This window comes from Ranitomeya imitator, chromosome 1 (genome assembly GCF_032444005.1).
Source record: "Ranitomeya imitator isolate aRanImi1 chromosome 1, aRanImi1.pri, whole genome shotgun sequence".
In the NCBI taxonomy this organism is placed as follows: Eukaryota; Metazoa; Chordata; class Amphibia; order Anura; family Dendrobatidae; genus Ranitomeya; species Ranitomeya imitator.
Genome location: NC_091282.1, coordinates 172,637,146 through 172,656,349, shown reverse-complemented (window position 1 = coordinate 172,656,349; position 19,204 = coordinate 172,637,146).

Below are 19,204 nucleotides of genomic sequence, written 5' to 3'. Positions count from 1 at the left end.
GGGAGACAACCAAGGAGGACACCATTGTTGAAAAAAAATCATAAAAAAAGCCAGACTGGAATTTGCCAAACTGCACGTTGACTAGCCACTAAGCTTCTGGGAGAATATCCTATGGACAGATGAGACAAACATGGAACTAATTTTCAATGCACATCAGCTCTATCTTCACAGATGGAAAAATGAAGCATATCAAGAAAAGAACACTGTCCCTACTGTGAAACATGGAAGAGGCTCTGTTATCTTCTGGGGCTGAGTTGCTGCATCTGGCACGGGGTGTCTAGAATCTGTGAGGGTGCAATGAAATCTCAAGGCAAGATTGTCTTGTGCAGGCATGTACTAGGGAGGACAGAGAATGAACTTCAATCCAATATTGCAGCCAGCATGCAGCCAGCGGGCAAGAAAAGGGTGAATCAAACACCCAAAAACCCCGCCCCTATGGCTGAAGATTGTTCCCTCCAAATTCAAGTGACAGTGTCCCTTTAAAGTAACAAATGCCTCACTGGCCAGACTGGACCATTTAGAAAAGCCCATCCCTTTCCTGATCATATCCCTCAGTGGTCTGGCCACTAACAAAAAGTTATTGGTGAACTTAAGGTAAATAATTGGCAAAGCCTAAAAACCTTGGTAAAACATTTACGTCTTCATGACGATCCCAATCCAGTAACACCCGGACTTTCAGCAGATCCATGCAAAAACCAGTGGACGATAAGAAATATCCCAGAAAGGGGATCTCCTGAACTGAAAACATACATTTCTGTGACATGACATATAATTTATTGTCCCTGAGCATTTGTAAGACCTGCTTGAACCTCCATGTACCTGATGTGACTTGAGGTCCGGCAAATAAATCAATATGTCTTCCCGATAGACTAGCACCATTCTAGCTGGTGTCAAGACCTGCTAAGGGAGGGGATTGTGACAGAATTCTTCTACAGAAAGAGACCAAGTGGATTTTCTATTTAGAAACAACCACTCCACTTGATCTCAACGAACAAATTAATTATGGGTGTTTCATCTAGTTAGCTTCTTGATTCTTCCTAGATTTCTCCTCCCACATCTGGCATTAATTCTGACCACTCTTCTATCTTCTCTCCAATCCTTTAAAGATTACTTTTTCTATGTGAACATGTATGTTAATTGACCCTGTTACACCCTGGACCAATCCAAAAGTGTATCATAAGTTATACCGTAAATCTGCTTTTCGTGTTTTCCAGGTTGTGTATCTTGTTATGGCTATTACATATGGTACGTTCTTTATTGAAATTGTTCTGAATAGGAGCACACACTTTACCCCTGTATAGTTGATTATTGGATAGATTAGTATCCCTATGTACTGTGCAATGTTATTTCCATACAGTAAGCAAGGCTCTGATTGCATTCCACACACCGGAACTGTAGTGAATGTGCGTCTCACCGCGACTAGAAGTGATGTCACGGAATTCCACGGAAAAGTGTAAGAGCAATTCGCCTCCTTCCAGAAAGAGTGTATGAACGTGGAGAGTTCATTGGGGGCAATTGGTGTTCACCTTACCAGATATCAAAACAAAAAAGAAAAGAATGCTTAATGGTGGCAGAGTGTCTAATATACTAAAATGAAATTACAATAAAGGGTAAGAAAAGAGTGATACCCCTGCGACCAAGAAGCCGGACCTGTGTGATATTATGTGGACTGGTGGAAAATATACAATGAGAACGAAAGAGCAAAATAGCCAACCATATAGTCCAAGGCATTGTAGTTAAAAACCAAAGTCAGTTCATTAAGTTAGGCTGGTTTCACATTTGCATCTGTGAATGCAGCGTTTCATCCGCATACATCCGCAAGCGTCCAGTGTACATATCTTTAACATGGTGTACACAGGGACATGCGTTTGCATGCGTTCATCTGCGTTTGCGTACACATGCGTCGTTTCACTGTTGGGGCCCGGCTAATGCAACATGTTACATTTTTTGAGGCGTTAAATTTCCATCGCCATACGCATGCGGCCGCTTGCAGATGGAGTGCATAAAAAAACCTAACAGTCTATGGGAACACATTGGTGCGCAAGGACATGCGTATAATTGTGTTTGCGCACGCATGCGTTTTTATGAGTAAACATGTGCAGGACCTGGTTTTAAGCCACCCCCCAAACAAAGTTTTTAAAAGAGGGTGTGGGCACTGGAAGTCCATTTCTCTCCAGACTCTGGAAGCGATGCAAGGCATTGCAGCATCTTTTTTGGAAGACTATCAAAATGTGAGTATACAAGCTATATGTCTGCCTGTCTGTTTTTCTCCATGCAGTTTATAATCATTTCTGTCTCTCTTGCAGCATTCCTCATCATGCCCTCCAGTACAGAGCAGACCTCACAGAGTGGACAGGAGCCTGAAGTGAGTATATTTGCTACTGATTCGTAAGTATTCACAGCCACTCTTTACACATGTAACATAGTAACAGAGTTATTAAGGTTGATGGAAGACTTTAAGTCCATCTTGTTCAACCTATAACCTAACCTAACATGCCCTAACATGTTGATCCAGAGGAAGGCAAAATAACCCATGTGGCAAACAGTAAGCTCCACATTGGGGACAAAAAATTCCTTCCCGACTCCACATACGGCAATCAGACTAGTTCCCTGGATCAACGTCCTATCAAGGAAACTAGTCTATATAAGCTGTAACATTATACTTTTCAAGAAAGGCATCCAGTCCCCTGTTAAATTTTAGTAATGAATCACTCATTACAACATCATATGGCAGAGAGTTCCATAGTCTCACTGCTCTTACAGTAAAGAATCCACATCTGTGATTATGATTAAACCTTCTTTCCTCCAGACATAGAGGATGCCCCCTTGTCTCTGCCTCAGGTCTATGAGTAAAAAGATCATCAGAAAGGTCTTTGTACTGTCCCCTCATATATTTATATATTGAAATAAGATCACCCCTTAGCCTTCATTTTTCCCGAACTAAAAAACCCCAAGTGTAATAACCTGTCTTGGTATTGCAGACCCCCAGTCCTCTAATAACTTTGGTCTCTCTTCTCTGCACCCGCTCTAGTTCAGCTATGTCTTTCTTGTACACCAGAGACCAGAACTGTACACAGTATTCAAAGTGTGGTCGCACAAGTGACTTGTATAAGCGTAAAATCATGTTTAACCCATGAGCATCTATGCCTCTTTTAATGCATCCCATTATTCTATTTACCTTTGTAGCAGCTGCCTGACACTGGCCCCTGAATATGAGTTTGTCGTCCACTCATAGACCCAGGTCTTTTTCATTGATGGTTTTGCCCAGTGTTTTACAATTAAGCACATAATTGTACATCTTATTTGTTCTACCCAAGTGCATGACCTTACATTTATCCACATTAAAGCTCATTTGCCATTCATCAGCCCAAGCTTATAGTTTGCATAAATCCTCCAGTAATATAAAATTGTCCTCCTCTGTATTGATTACCCTGCAGGGTTTAGTGTCATCTGCAAATATTGAAGTTCTTCTCTGTATGCCCCCTACAAGGTCATTAATAAATATGTTAAAAAGAAGAGGGCCCAATACGGACCCCTGTGGCACCCCACTGCTAACTGTGACCCAGTCCGAGTGTGCTCCATTAATTACCACCAATTCTTTCTTATCCCTGAGCCAGCTCTTAACCCACTTACAAATATTTTCCCCGATCCCCATTGTTATCATTTTATATGTCAACCTTTTGTGTGGCACTGTATCAAAAGCTTTTGAAAAGTCCATGTACACTACATACACTGCGTTCCCTTGGTCCAGTCCGGAACTTACCTCTGCATAGAAACTGATCAGATTAGTCTGACAGGAGCAGTCTTCCTCTTCAGATACTCCAGCATAGCATCCCTTAGAATATCCTCCAGGATTTTACCCACAGTAGAGGTTAAGCTTACTGGCCTATAATTTCTTAGTTCAGTTTTTGTCCCCTTTTTGAATATTGGCACCACATTTGCTATATGCCAGTCCTGTGGTACAAACCCTGTTATTATGGAGTCTTTAAAGATTAAAAAAATTGGTCTATCAATGACAGTACTTAATTCCTGCAATCATTTAGCATATTGGCTTTTTCCTTATTCTCATCCATCATTTCACCCAGATTATTTTTAAGAGGGCCAACACTATCATTTTTTAGTTTCTAACTATTTATGGCAAAATATTTTTTTCTTTTTATAAACCATTCCAGTGCAGATGAGCAGGAGCAGCAGACTCAGGCCCAAGTTCCGGTGGCAAGACGGCATGTAAGTATTCTTGACTGTTTTTAGTTATTTTTGACTGTTTTTGGTGCTCTTGACTGTTTTTGATCTTGCTCACTGTTTTTGTTTTAAGTGTTTTATCTTTACAACATTATTGTCTTTCTTTCATTTCTAGGTTCTACAATGGGATGAAGATGAAGAAGAATTCATTTACAAAGATCTCCTCATCACATCGGTGCAGGAGCGAGTTCTGTTGTGGGACACACAGGATCAGCAGCACTCGGACGCTGTGGTGATTTGGTGGCTGTGGAATGAAGTGGTCCAATCGCTGATAGATGACTGGGACAATGCCACACCACAAGTCTGAAAGGATTTTTGTAAGTATTGCAATGTGGTCTGACATGGCATTGAACCTGTATGCCGTGATCACACAACCGTGTGTGATGTGAGTTTCTTGCATTACACACGGATGTGTGATCCCGGCCTAAAGTGCATTGTTTAACAATTTCATTTTTTTCCCCCTTCACGGTGAAGAAAGTCAGAACCCATTGGCGTTCAATGAAGGATCACTTCAATAGGGACCTGAAACAGGAGAACCAAGCTCGCAGTGGTGCTGCTGCAAGGATCAGGAAATACAAGTATCATAAAATGCTGTCTTTCCTGAGGCCTGTCCTTGCTCAGCGAACGTAAGTTTCTTTTGAGTTGTATTCCATTGTGTTTTATTCCCTAATCTGAATTTTTCTATTCCACAGGATATGTTGGCGCTTTTACAATTGTAATTTTTTCTCTTCCAGTGTGTCTCTCCCGTCCCATGCTTCCACTCCTAATGTGTCTACTTCCAACCTCAACCTCCCAGACCCCACACATTTAGTTGGCCCTTCCCCTGGAACCCCTTCATCACCTAGACTATCATCCTAGCTCCACACTCCCCAGGTCCATAATATTTCGCCCTCATTGTCTCGTAAAAGTTAAAATAAAATTGGGGATTTTTCGCCTATCACTGCTTGTTCTTTGTCTTTTTCATCACTGTCAACACACACTGGACCATTGCAGTCAACACACACCATGAGAGGCCAACACCCACGTCATCGTCAACACACTGCACCGTAGCCACTATTGAAGTATTCACTCAAGAAGCAAAGCTGCAGTGTAAAGCTTTGTGTTTTTGCCAACTCATAGCTCCATGACAGACACAATCTGCTCCTCCTTTTCTTTCTTTGCTTTACACCACAGCTTTGCTTCTTGTGTCCGTCATGGAGCTATGAGGTGGCAAAAACACAAAGAGGACTGAAAATCCTCCAAAAAAACAAAATTAATACAGCACAAAGGGTCAGGGGTCAGCAATGCTCACCTGCCCAGGTGTCAGCACTAGTGCAGTCAGGATGCAGCAAACCCATAAAGTAAACATGGTTGGAAAGCACTGATGAGACCACTGCTGAAAACGACACTGAGCAATCACACCTCCATGAATTGGCAGACTATGAGCGGTTGTGTCATCTCATCAGCCTTTTGCACCTGTGTTGATTCCATGTTTACTACATGGGTTTTCTGCATCCTGAGTGCCCTAGTTCTGACACACGGGCAGGTGAGTAAAGATATGAGATGGATTAGCCCCATCATCTCTTCAGTCTGCGTTAATCTATTGAACAATAGATGAATGCAGACTGAAGAGACGATGGAGCTAATCCAACGTCACCTACCATAGCACTAACAGAGGAGGTGTAGTGTAAAAGATGGGAGACATATCCCAATCTGCATGAGATAGGGAGTGGAATATGTACTTGTGACCCGTTGATCACCTTATATAACTAAGTATAATAATAATAATAATAATTTTTATTTATATAGCGCCAACATATTCCGCAGCGCTTTACAAATTATAGAGGGGACTTGTACAGACAATAGACATTACAGCATAACAGAAATACAGTTCAGTTAAGTATTGTAATGTAGAAGACACTTGGAACAGGTGTTTCACTAGAGGTGTTTTGTTGACAGCAAACATTAAAGGTACATTTTAACATTCCAGGTACATAACATTACAGTAACATTTTACTAAACCATTTCATCTTGCCATGTCACACATCCGATATTAGAAATAAAGTAGGCAGCAAATGTATCCCTCACTTCGGCAACTTCCCTTGTTGTCCTCAGAGGGTGATGATGGTAATCTGGCAATGGGTTAGAAACAGGTTCATCAAGTTCTAGGCTGGGTCTCTCTTTAGATGAGATGTAGTTGCATAGAACCACACAAGCTTTCACAACCTAATCGGTTGTGTCAATTTTGAGACTAATGGCTGTGCCCAAAATGCGCCATTTCGATACCAGCAAACCAAAGGCACACTCAACTGTTCTGTGTGCCCTTGTCAGTCGGTAGTTAAAAATTCTTTTTGTGTGGTTCAAGTCCCCACTGAAGTATGGTTTAAAGAGGTTTGCACACATCTGAAAGGCCTCATCCCCAACCACAACAAATTACATTGGCGGGCCTTCACTGTTGGGAAGAGGTGGTGGCAGTGGGAAATTAAAATGTTGCCATACAAGCGTTTGCCCATGTCCAAGTTTTTAAATATCTGCAAGTAATTACCTCGTCCAAAAGATCTAATGTCCACGGTGACAAATCTACAGTCCGTAGCTGCAATCGCCATGAGCACTATAGAAAAATATTTTTTAATAGTTAAAGTATTCTGATCCAGTTCCAGCTGGTTTAGTAATTCTAATATGTTTTCTGTCCACAGCTCCCAAACAGTTTGGGAAATTACAAATTTGCAAGTATTTGTCGGCCTTTTTCTGACAAATTTCAAGGTAGGGAGATAAATTTCTCACAAAGAACGTCCCACAAAGCCCGGCAGGTCTCTGCAACAATCCCAAAAAGTGTTGAAATTCCAATCCGGAATTGGAAATGGAGCAATGATAAGCTCTCTCCGGGAGCCAAGAATCTGCCGAAAAGAGAAAGGGAAAAAGCATTAAGTACATAGCAGAACAATAATATTTATGACAGGCGTTTCTTTTGAAATATTACGTACCTTAGTGTCACCAGCAGACGTTCCTCATCAGGAATCGCTCTACGGAGCAGTGTGTCCTGCCTGCTGATGGCTCCTTGTACATGAAGCAGCAAATTCCTGAAGCTCTTTTAAGACATCCTTGTGTACTCAAAATATTTCTCTGGGTTTTCACAGAGCTCACTGAATAAGGAGTGGTAGGATCCACAGCTCTCTCAAACTTCAACAATGGGGTGTTGCCAAAATCGAAGAGGACGTCTTCTCTGTCTTTGTCTTTTCCTTTCTTGTTCACAAGCTAATGCAAAGGCAAGAAACAAGTTGACATCCAAATCCAGATTCCGATAGAAACTCTCCATGCGAAGGTCCATCTTGATGCTGGATACAGCAGCAAAAGATGAGGATTTCATCTGTACAAGGGTCTATATACAGAATTTTTATAAGACACGCCCATTGGGCATGGCTTGTGTAAAGGAAATTCTCCAGGAAAAGCATTTTCCTATCAAATGCATGCGCTTAAAAAGCGCAAACGCATGGAAAAACCGCATGGAAACGCTACATTTTTTGCCATCTTGCCTAAGCTCATACGGATTAAAGAAATGCTGCGTTAGCATGCGTTTGCATGCGTTTTATCATGCGTTTGCATTTGCAGATGATACGCTGTGCATATAGACGCAAATATGAAACTAGCCTTACATCTAATCAGGTAAAATATCAGAAAAAGCAACAATGAACATACGTAGTATGATAAAAATACTTAAAAACAAGGACAGACATCCAGAAATAATAATAGGGCTGGATGAAATAGTGCCAATAGAGTATGCACGGTGCAGAAAATATAGCACATGTAATAGTATAAAACAAAACGTGCAAAATGTTTATAGGTGAATAAAGTGCTTGTGCATTATAACACTGATGAGCATTACCATAAATCCATGGTAATAAAACATGTATAAACCATTTGAAGTGTCAGGGCACCAAATAACAACATTGAGCAAATAAATTGAGGAGGCGAAAAGAGATCATTTGTGCATGTAAGGAAGTTGGTTCAAAGTGGAGTGTGACTTACAGTGGCGGTGCAGATCTCAAGCTCCTAGATGGCGTCCTTCGAAACGCATGTTTCGGCATGCTGTCTTCGTCGGCCTTCAAAGAAGACAACTGTTGGTGCAATAGTAAGAAAATGGAAGAAATACAAAATGACTGTCAATCAACATTGATCTGGAACACCATGCAAAATCTCACCTCATGGAGTATCCTTGATCATGAGGAAGGTGAGAGATCAGCCTAAAATTACATGGGGAGAACTTGTTAATGATCTCAAGGCAGCTGGGACTACAGTCACCAAGAAAACCATTTGTAACACATTACACCGTAAAGATTTAAAATCCTGCAGTGCCTGCAAGGTCCCGCTGCTCAAGAAGGCACATATGCAGGTTCATCTGAAGTTTGCCAATGAACACCTGGATGATTCTGTGAGGGATTGGGAGAAGGTGCTGTGGCCAGATGAGACAAAAACTGAGGTCTTTGGCATTAACTCAACTTGCCATGTTTGAAGGAGGAGAAGTGCTGCCTATGACACAAAGAACAACGTCCCCGCTGTCAAGCATGAAGGTGGGAATATTATGCTTTGGGGGAGTTTATCTGCTAAGGGCACGTGAATACTTCACTGCATCAATGGGAGAACGGATGGAGCCATGTACCGTAAAATCCTGAGTGACAATCGCCTTCCCTCCACAAGGACATTAAAAGTGGGACAAGGCTGGGTCTTCCAGCAATACAATGACCCAAAATATATGGCCAAGGCATCAAAGGAGTGGCTCAAAAAGAAGCACATTAAGATCATGGAGTGGCCTAGCCAGTCTCCAGACCTTAATGCCATAGAAAACATATTGAGGGAGTTGAAGCTCAAGCAACAGCCTCAAAATCTTAATGATTTAGAGATCATCTGCAAAGAGGAGTGGATCAAAATTCCTCTTGAAATACAGCTGAAAAAGGGCAGCACCGCTTAGCTGCCCAGGTTTCTGAATGAATGCACTACAGGATGCCACCAACCCATGTAGCAAAGATGTCTGGAGCGCTGAGGCGCTCAAAAACCAGGGGGAAAGAAACAGAGATTAAACCAACGCGTTTCAAAGCGACTGCGCGCTTCTTCGTCAGGGTTACCGCTGCTCTGACTCCCAAGCTCTATATACACTCCAGTCGTGATTGGGCAAAGTGTGGGAGGTGTCGCTTTGAAACGCGTTGGTTTAATCTCTGTTTCTTTCCCCCTGGTTTTTGAGCGCCTCAGCGCTCCATACTGAGTGACGTCACTAGTAGGAGGAGCCAGTCGGCCATTTTTTCTTTCATTCCTCGTGGTTCCCGGGACGCGCTACAGGCCGGAGCGCCCCTGGTTACCACTTTGCGCCTCGCCACCGGGCACGGACAGTGCTGTACCCTCTATCTACAGCTTGTACCAGCATACGTTCTACTACGACCCAGCAGTACATCGCACGCCACATCTTTTATCCTATATAGGTAAGCCGGCGGCTATCGGTCATTTGCTAGGTGCTAGCTGTACATATCTCTGTGCGGGGGGCGGCTGCAGTTTAGTTCTATGATCTTTGCATTATCAGTTCATCAGTAAGAGTAGTTTCGTTGTTCTTTGGGACATTTATCTTTTTGGGGGTATTGCATTTTATTCTATTGTATCTGTTCTGTATTATTTCTTTGCCTGTCCTCTAGCGCGGTTTCTATTTTTTCTATTTGAATATTACCTTGTCCTTATCATCAGGGCATGTCTCTACACATTGTCACACTGTCTAATTAGTGCTGACCCTATAAGACTGTCAGAAATAGAGGGGTGTCACAAAGCAGAGTTTCAGGAAAGATGTCTGAGAATCTTTATTTTATATGGACTACAAATAATTACTAAAAAAAAGTCATGCAAGAAAAAATGATAACTCTTTAATATGATTTCTACACAAAGGTGATATTTTGTCTTACCGGCAAATCTCTTTCTTCTTAACCATGCATTCTGAGAATCTAGGCACCAACACTTAAAAGTCTTTCTTAAATTATATCACTGCATAATTGTGGATCCGGTTGCCAGTATTATTAAACTGATAAATGAGTGTACATTATGTACATGAAAAATTACACATAATTGAAGAAGTCCAGTCAGCTATAGCAACATTTTAATTAAGAAACAATTTACAACAGACACTTGACTTGAGAGGTGACCCTTAGAAATATGTTCATCTGTTCCTGCATTTAAAAACATGTTTTGGTTTTATCTTGACTCAAAGGTTATGCCAATGGAAAATAACTTTAATCACATTTATGAATCAAAGCCTATCCATATAAACAGGAAACAGTGAATAAAGGAAATTCATTATTTCAAGCTTTTTAAAGGAAAGTCAAATGTTTAAATTTGTAGTCAAGTATAATCAACTACATAACTCCAAAGCTTTTCTGTACTTAAATATACTTAAATGGGTTGTCCACCTTTGGGTAATTTTTTTTCATCAAATACATGTATTTGCGGCTAAAAATCATTTTTGTAGTTGGGTTTCATTAAAATTTTTGCGCAATTTGCATTATACAGGCTCTTTATTTCTCATTCAACTCTGATGTGGTCTGTGGTCACTAAGCAGCTGAGAAAAGCTTAGAAGATATATTTAAGAGTTAAAACCTTTCAGCTGCAGCCAGCAAAATCAAATAATACAAAATATGTTTAGACCTAAATTCATAAATTAAGTAAAAAATATCCCTACAGGTCAAGGTTGCCAAACTCAAATACACAGAGAGACAAAATTAAAAGCTTGAACAAAGTCGAGGGACCACCTTGATATTTAAAAACAAATGTCTTCATTTGAGTAAGTTTTTCCTTGTCAAATAAAATGATGAACTTTTTCATATGGAAACAAACTTAACCCCTTCCCGACCCATGACGCCACGTAGGCGTCATGAAAGTCGGTGCCAATCCGACCTGTGACGCCTATGTGGCGTCATGGAATGATCGCGTCCCTGCAGATAGGGTGAAAGGGTTAACTCCCATTTCACCCGATCTGCAGGGACAAGGGGAGTGGTAGTTTAGCCCAGGGGGGTGGCTTCACCCCCCCCGTGGCTACGATCGCTCTGATTGGCTGTTGAAAGTGAAACTGCCAATCAGAGCGATTTGTAATATTTCACCTATTATAACTGGTGAAATATTACAATCCAGCCATGGCCGATGCTGCAATATCATCGGCCATGGCTGGAAACACTAATGTGCCCCCACCCCACCCCACCGATCACCCCCCCCCAGCCCTCCGATCTGTCCGGTACACTGCTCCGGCTCCCCTCCGTCCTGTGCTCCGCTCCCCCCGTGCTCTTGTCCGCTCTGTTGTGAATTCTGTTGTCGGGCTCCCTCCTGTGGTCATGAATGGTACTTCGGCTGGTTCTGTCCATGGACTTCCTCTGGTGGGTGTTTCTGAGTTTCACAGGTGACGAGGTTAATTCGTTAGCTGCTGCTCTATTTAACTCCACTTAGATCTTTGCTCCATGCCACCTGTCAATGTTCCAGTATTGGTCTGTTCACTCCTGGATCATTCTTGTGACCTGTCTTCCCATCAGAAGCTAAGTTCCAGCTTGTATTTCTTTGGTTTGCTATTTTTCTGTCCAGCTTGCTATTTAATTTGTTGTCTTGCTTGCTGGAAGCTCTGGGACGCAGAGGGAGCGCCTCCGCACCGTGAGTCAGTGCAGAGGGTCTTTTTGCGCCCTCTGCGTGGTCTTTTTGTAGGTTTTTGTGCTGACCGCAAAGTAACCTTTCCTATCCTCGGTCTGTTCAGTAAGTCGGGCCTCACTTTGCTAAATCTATTTAATCTATGTGTTTGTATTTTCATCTTTACTCACAGTCATTATATGTGGGGGGCTGCCTTTTTCTTTGGGGAATTTCTCTGAGGCAAGGTAGGCTTTATTTTTCTTTCTTCAGGGCTAGCTAGTTTCTTAGGCTGTGCCGAGTTGCATAGGGAGCGTTAGGCGCAATCCATGGCTATTTCTAGTGTGTTTGATAGGTTTAGGGATTGCGGTCAGCAGAGTTCCCACATCCCAGAGCTCGTCCTTATTATCAGTAACTATCAGGTCATTCCGTGCGCTCTTAACCACCAGGTCCATTATTGTCCTGACCACCAGGTCATAACAGTACAGGTGGCCCAAAGTACTAATGCATCTCAATAGAGGGATAAGAGAAGTTCTGAGACCATTTTTTTTTCTTTGCAGTGTGTTTTGTCTCTATTTTCCCCTTTACCTCTGGGTGGTTCAGGACACTGGTGTAAACATGGACATTCAAGGTCTGTCCTCTTGGATGGATAATCTCACTACAAGGATACAAAACATTCAAGATTTTGTGGTTCAGAATCCGATGTCAGAGCCTAGGATTCCAATTCTTGATTTGTTTTTTGGTGATAGATCTAAGTTCTTGAATTTCAAAAATAATTGTAAATTGTTTCTTGCCTTGAAACCTCGCTCCTCAGGTGACCCTGTTCAACAAGTAAAGATCATTATTTCTTTGTTATGTGGTGACCCTCAAGACTGGGCATTTTCCCTTGCGCCAGGAGATCCGGCATTGCGTGATGTTGATGCGTTTTTCCTGGCGCTTGGATTGCTTTATGACGAACCTAATTCAGTGGATCAGGCAGAGAAAATCTTGCTGGCTCTGTGTCAGGGTCAGGATGAAGCGGAGATATATTGTCAGAAGTTTAGAAAGTGGTCTGTGCTCACTCAGTGGAATGAATGTGCCCTGGCAGCAATCTTCAGAAAGGGTCTCTCTGAAGCCCTTAAGGATGTCATAGTGGGGTTTCCCATGCCTGCTGGTCTGAATGAGTCTATGTCCTTGGCCATTCAGATCGATCGACGCTTGCGTGAGCGTAAAACTGTGCACCATTTGGCGGTACTATCTGAGCATGGGCCTGAGCCTATGCAATGTGATAGGACTTTGACCAGAGCTGAACGGCAAGAACACAGACGTCGGATTGGGCTATGTTTTTACTGTGGTGATTCCACTCATGCTATCTCCGATTGTCCTAAGCGCACTAAGCGGTTCGCTAGGTCTGCCACCATTGGTACGGTACAGTCTAAATTTCTATTGTCTGTTACTCTGATTTGCTCTTTGTCATCCTATTCTGTTATGGCATTTGTGGATTCAGGCGCTGCCCTGAATTTGATGGACTTGGAGTATGCTAGGCGCTGTGGTTTTTTCTTGGAGCCCTTGCAGTATCCTATTCCATTGAGAGGAATTGATGCTACGCCTTTGGCCAAGAATAAGCCTCAGTATTGGACCCAATTGACCATGTGCATGGCTCCTGCACATCAGGAGGATATCCGCTTTCTGGTGTTGCAAAATCTGCATGATGTGGTCGTTTTGGGGTTGCCATGGCTACAGGTTCATAATCCAGTATTGGACTGGAAATCTATGTCTGTGTCCAGCTGGGGTTGCCAGGGGGTACATGGTGATGTTCCATTTTTGTCTATTTCGTCTTCCACTCCTTCTGAAGTTCCAGAGTTTTTGTCGGATTATCGGGATGTATTTGATGAGCCCAAAGCCAGTGCCCCAACTCCTCATCGGGATTGCGATTGTGCAATTAATTTGATTCCTGGTAGTAAGTTTCCTAAGGGCCGATTGTTCAATTTATGTGTGCCAGAACACGCCGCTATGCGGAGTTATATAAAGGAATCCTTGGAGAAAGGCCATATTCGCCCGTCGTCATCACCGTTAGGAGCAGGGTTCTTTTTTGTGGCCAAGAAGGATGGTTCTTTGAGACCTTGTATTGATTACCGCCTTCTTAATAAAATTACAGTCAAATTTCAGTATCCTTTGCCGTTGCTGTCTGATTTGTTTGCTCGTATTAAAGGGGCTAGTTGGTTCATCAAGATAGATCTTCGAGGGGCGTATAATCTTGTGTGTATTAAACAAGGCGATGAATGGAAAACAGCATTTAATACGCCCGAGGGCCATTTTGAGTACCTGGTTATGCCATTCGGGCTTTCCAATGCTCCATCAGTATTTCAGTCCTTTATGCATGACATCTTCCGAGAGTACCTGGATAAATTCCTGATTGTGTATTTGGATGATATTTTGGTCTTTTCGGATGATTGAGAGTCTCATGTGAAGCAGGTCAGAATGGTGTTCAAGGTCCTTCGTGCGAATTCCTTGTTTGTGAAGGGGTCAAAGTGTCTCTTTGGAGTTCAGAAGGTTTCATTTTTGGGGTTCATTTTTTCCCCTTCTACTATCGAGATGGACCCTGTTAAAGTCCAGGCCATTTACGATTGGACTCAGCCGACATCTGTAAAGAGCCTGCAAAAGTTCCTGGGCTTTGCTAATTTTTATCGGCGCTTCATCGCTAATTTTTCTAGTGTTGCTAAACCGTTGACTGATTTGACCAAGAAGGGTGCTGATGTGGTCAATTGGTCTTCTGCGGCTGTAGAGGCTTTTCAGGAGTTGAAGCGTCGTTTTTCTTCTGCCCCTGTGTTGTGCCAGCCAGATGTTTCGCTTCCGTTTCAGGTTGAGGTTGATGCTTCTGAGATTGGAGCAGGGGCTGTTTTGTCGCAAAGAAGTTCTGAGGGCTCGGTGATGAAGCCATGTGCTTTCTTTTCTAGAAAGTTTTCGCCTGCTGAGCGTAACTATGATGTTGGTAATCGTGAATTGTTGGCCATGAAGTGGGCATTCGAGGAGTGGCGTCATTGGCTGGAAGGAGCCAAGCATCGCGTGGTGGTCTTGACAGATCACAAGAATTTGACTTATCTTGAGTCTGCCAAACGGTTGAATCCGAGACAGGCTCGATGGTTGTTATTTTTCTCACGTTTTGATTTTGTGGTTTCGTACCTTCCGGGCTCTAAGAATGTGAAGGCTGATGCCCTGTCAAGGAGTTTTGTGCCTGACTCTCCGGGTGTTCCTGAGCTGGCGGGTATTCTCAAAGAGGGGGTAATTTTTTCTGCCATCTCCCCTGATTTGCGGCGGGTGCTGCAAAAATTTCAGGCTGATAGACCTGACCGTTGCCCAGCGGAGAAACTGTTTGTCCCTGATAGATGGACTAGTAGAGTTATCTCTGAGATTCATTGTTCAGTGTTGGCTGGGCATCCTGGAATCTTTGGTACCAGAGATTTGGTGGCTAGATCCTTCTGGTGGCCGTCTTTGTCACGGGATGTGCGTTCTTTTGTGCAGTCCTGTGGGACTTGTGCTCGGGCTAAGCCCTGCTGTTCTCGTGCCAGTGGGTTGCTTTTGCCCTTGCCGGTCCCGAAGAGGCCCTGGACGCATATTTCTATGGATTTTATTTAGGAAATCCCCGTCTCTCAAAAGATGTCGGTCATTTGGGTGGTTTGTGATCGTTTTTCTAAGATGATCCATTTGGTACCTTTGTCTAAATTGCCTTCCTCCTCTGATTTGGTGCCATTATTTTTCCAGCATGTGGTTCGTTTACATGGTATCCCGGAGAACATCGTTTCTGACAGAGGTTCCCAGTTTGTTTCAAGGTTTTGGCGATCCTTTTGTGCTAGGATGGGCATTGATTTGTCTTTTTCCTCGGCTTTCCATCCTCAGACAAATGGCCAAACCGAACGAACTAATCAAACTTTGGAAACATATCTGAGATGCTTTGTTTCTGCTGATCAGGATGATTGGGTGTCCTTTTTGCCGTTGGCTGAGTTCGCCCTTAATAATCGGGCCAGCTCGGCTACTTTGGTTTCGCCGTTTCTCTGCAATTCTGGTTTCCATCCTCGTTTCTCTTCAGGGCAGGTTGAGTCTTCAGACTGTCCTGGTGTAGATACTGTGGTGGATAGGTTGCAGCAGATTTGGACTCATGTGGTGGACAATTTAACATTGTCCCAGGAGAAGGCTCAATGTTTCGCTAACCGCCGGCGCTGTGTGGGTCCCCGACTTCGTGTTGGGGATTTGGTTTGGTTGTCGTCTCGTTATGTTCCTATGAAGGTTTCCTCTCCTAAGTTTAAGCCTCGTTTCATTGGTCCGTATAAGATTTCTGAGGTTATTAATCCTGTGTCATTTCGTTTGACCCTTCCTGCTTCTTTTGCCATCGACAATGTGTTCCATAGGTCGTTATTGCGGAGATACGTGGCGCCTGTGGTTCCATCCGTTGATCCTCCTGCCCCGGTGTTAGTTAAGGGGGAGTTGGAGTATGTGGTGGAGAAGATTTTGGATTCTCGTGTTTCGAGACGGAAACTCCAGTACCTGGTCAAGTGGAAGGGTTATGGTCAGGAAGATAATTCCTGGGTTTTTGTCTCTGATGTTCATGCTGCTGATCTGGTTCGTGCCTTTCATTTGGCTCATCCTGGTCGGCCTGGGGGCTCTGGTGAGGGTTCGGTGACCCCTCCTCAAGGGGGGCGTAATGTTGTGAATTCTGTTGTCGGGCTCCCTCCTGTGGTCATGAATGGTATTTCGGCTGGTTCTGTCCATGGACTTCCTCTGGGGGGTGTTTCTGAGTTTCACAGGTGACGAGGTTAATTCGTTAGCTGCTGCTCTATTTAACTCCACTTAGATCTTTGCTCCATGCCACCTGTCAATGTTCCAGTATTGGTCTGTTCACTCCTGGATCGTTCTTGTGACCTGTCTTCCCATCAGAAGCTAAGTTCTAGCTTGTATTTCTTTGGTTTGCTATTTTTCTGTCCAGCTTGCTATTTAATTTGTTGTCTTGCTTGCTGGAAGCTCTGGGATGCAGAGGGAGCACCTCCGCACCGTGAGTCGGTGCGGAGGGTCTTTTTGCGCCCTCTGCATGGTCTTTTTGTAGGTTTTTGTGCTGACCGCAAAGTAACCTTTCCTATCCTCGGTCTGTTCAGTAAGTCGGGCCTCACTTTGCTAAATCTATTTCATCTCTGTGTTTGTATTTTCATCTTTACTCACAGTCATTATATGTGGGGGGTTGCCTTTTCCTTTGGGGAATTTCTCTGAGGCAAGGTAGGCTTTATTTTTCTTTCTTCAGGGCTAGCTAGTTTCTTAGGCTGTGCCGAGTTGCGTAGGGAGCGTTAGGCGCAATCCACGGCTATTTCTAGTGTGTTTGATAGGTTTAGGGATTGCGGTCAGCAGAGTTCCCACGTCCCACAGCTCGTCCTTATTATCAGTAACTATTAGATCATTCCGTGTGCTATTAACCACCAGGTCCATTATTGTCCTGACCACCAGGTCATAACACCGCTCCCCCGTGCTCCAATCACCCCCCTTGTGCTCCAATCACCCCCCCTGCACTCCGATCCACCCCCCCGTGCTCCGTTCCACCCCCCCGTGCTCCGTTCCACCCCCCCTGCTCCGTTCCACCCCTCCCGCGCTCTGATCCACCCCCCATGCTCCGATCCCCCCCCGTGCTCCCCCACCCCATCATACTTACCGATCCTGCCGGGGTCCGTCCGTCTTCTCCCTGGGCGCCGCCATCTTCCAAAATGGTGGGCACATGCGCAGTGCGCCCGCCGAATCTGCCGGCCGGCAGATTCGTTCCAAAGTGCATTTTGATCACTGAGATATAATCTATCACAGTGATCAAAATAAAAAAAATAAATAAATGACCCCCCCTCCTTTGTCACTCCCATAGGTAGGGACAATAAAAAATAAAGAATTTTTTTTTTCCACTAATGTTAGAATAGGGTTAGGGCTAGGGTTAGGGTTAGGGCTAGGGTTAGGGTTAGGGCTAGGGTTAGGGCTAGGGTTAGGGCTAGGGCTATTGTTAGGGCTAGGGTTAGGGTTAGGGCTAGGGTTAGGGTTTCGGTATGTGCACACGTATTCTGGTCCTCTGCGGATTTTTCCGCTGCGGATTTGATAAATCCGCAGTGCTAAACCGCTGCGGATTTATGGCAGATTTACCGCATTTTTTCTGCGCATTTCACTGCGGCTTTACAACTGCGATTTTCTATTTGAGCAGTTGTAAAACCGATGCGGAATCCGCACAAAGAAGTGACATGCTGCGGAATGTAAACCGCTGCGTTTCCGTGCAGTTTTTCCGCAGCATGTGTACTTCGATTTTTGTTTCCCATAGGTTTACATTGAACTGTAAGCTCATGGGAAACTGCTGCGGATCCGCAGCGTTTTCCGCAGGGTGTGCACATACCTTTAGAATTAGGCCATGTGCACACGGTGCGGATTTGGCTGCGGATCCGCAGCGGATTGGCCGCTGCGGATTCGCAGCAGTGTTCCATCAGGTTTACAGTACCATGTAAACCTATGGAAAACCAAATCCGCTGTGCCCATGGTGCGGAAAATACCGCGTGGAAACGCTGCGTTGTATTTTCCGCAGCATGTCAATTCTTTGTGCGGATTCCGCAGCGTTTTACACCTGTTCCTCAATAGGAATCCGCAGGTGAAATCCGCACAAAAAACACTGGAAATTCCTAGAAAATCCGCAGGTAAAACGCAGTGCTTTTTACCGCGGATTTTTCAAAAATGATGCTGAAAAATCTCACACGAATCCGCAACGTGGGCACATAGCCTTAGGGTTAGGGTTGGAATTAGGGTTGTGGTTAGGGTTGTGATTAGGGTTATGGCTACAGTTGGGATTAGAGTTAGGGGTGTGTTGGGGTTATGGTTGTGATTAGGGTTATGGCTACAGTTGGCGCCACCATTGATTCCAGCCAATCTCGTATTCAAAAAGTCAAATGGTGCTCCCTCAATTCCGAGCCCCGACGTGTGCCCAAACAGTGGTTTACCCCCACATATGGGGTACCAGCATACTCAGGATAAACTGCGCAACAATTACTGGGGTCCAATTTCTCCTGTTACCCTTGTGAAAATAAAAAAATGCTTGCTAAAACATCATTTTTGAGGAAAGAAAAATGATTTTTTATTTTCACGGCTCTGCGTTGTAAACGTCTGTGAAGCACTTGGGGGTTCAAAGTGCTCACCACATATCTAGATAAGTTCCTTGGGGGGTCTAGTTTCTAAAATGGGGTCACTTGTGGGGGGTTTCTACTGTTTAGGCACACCAGGGGCTCTGCAAACGCAACGTGACGCCCGCAGACCATTCCATCAAAGTCTGCATTTCAAAAGTCACTACTTCCCTTCTGAGCCCCGACGT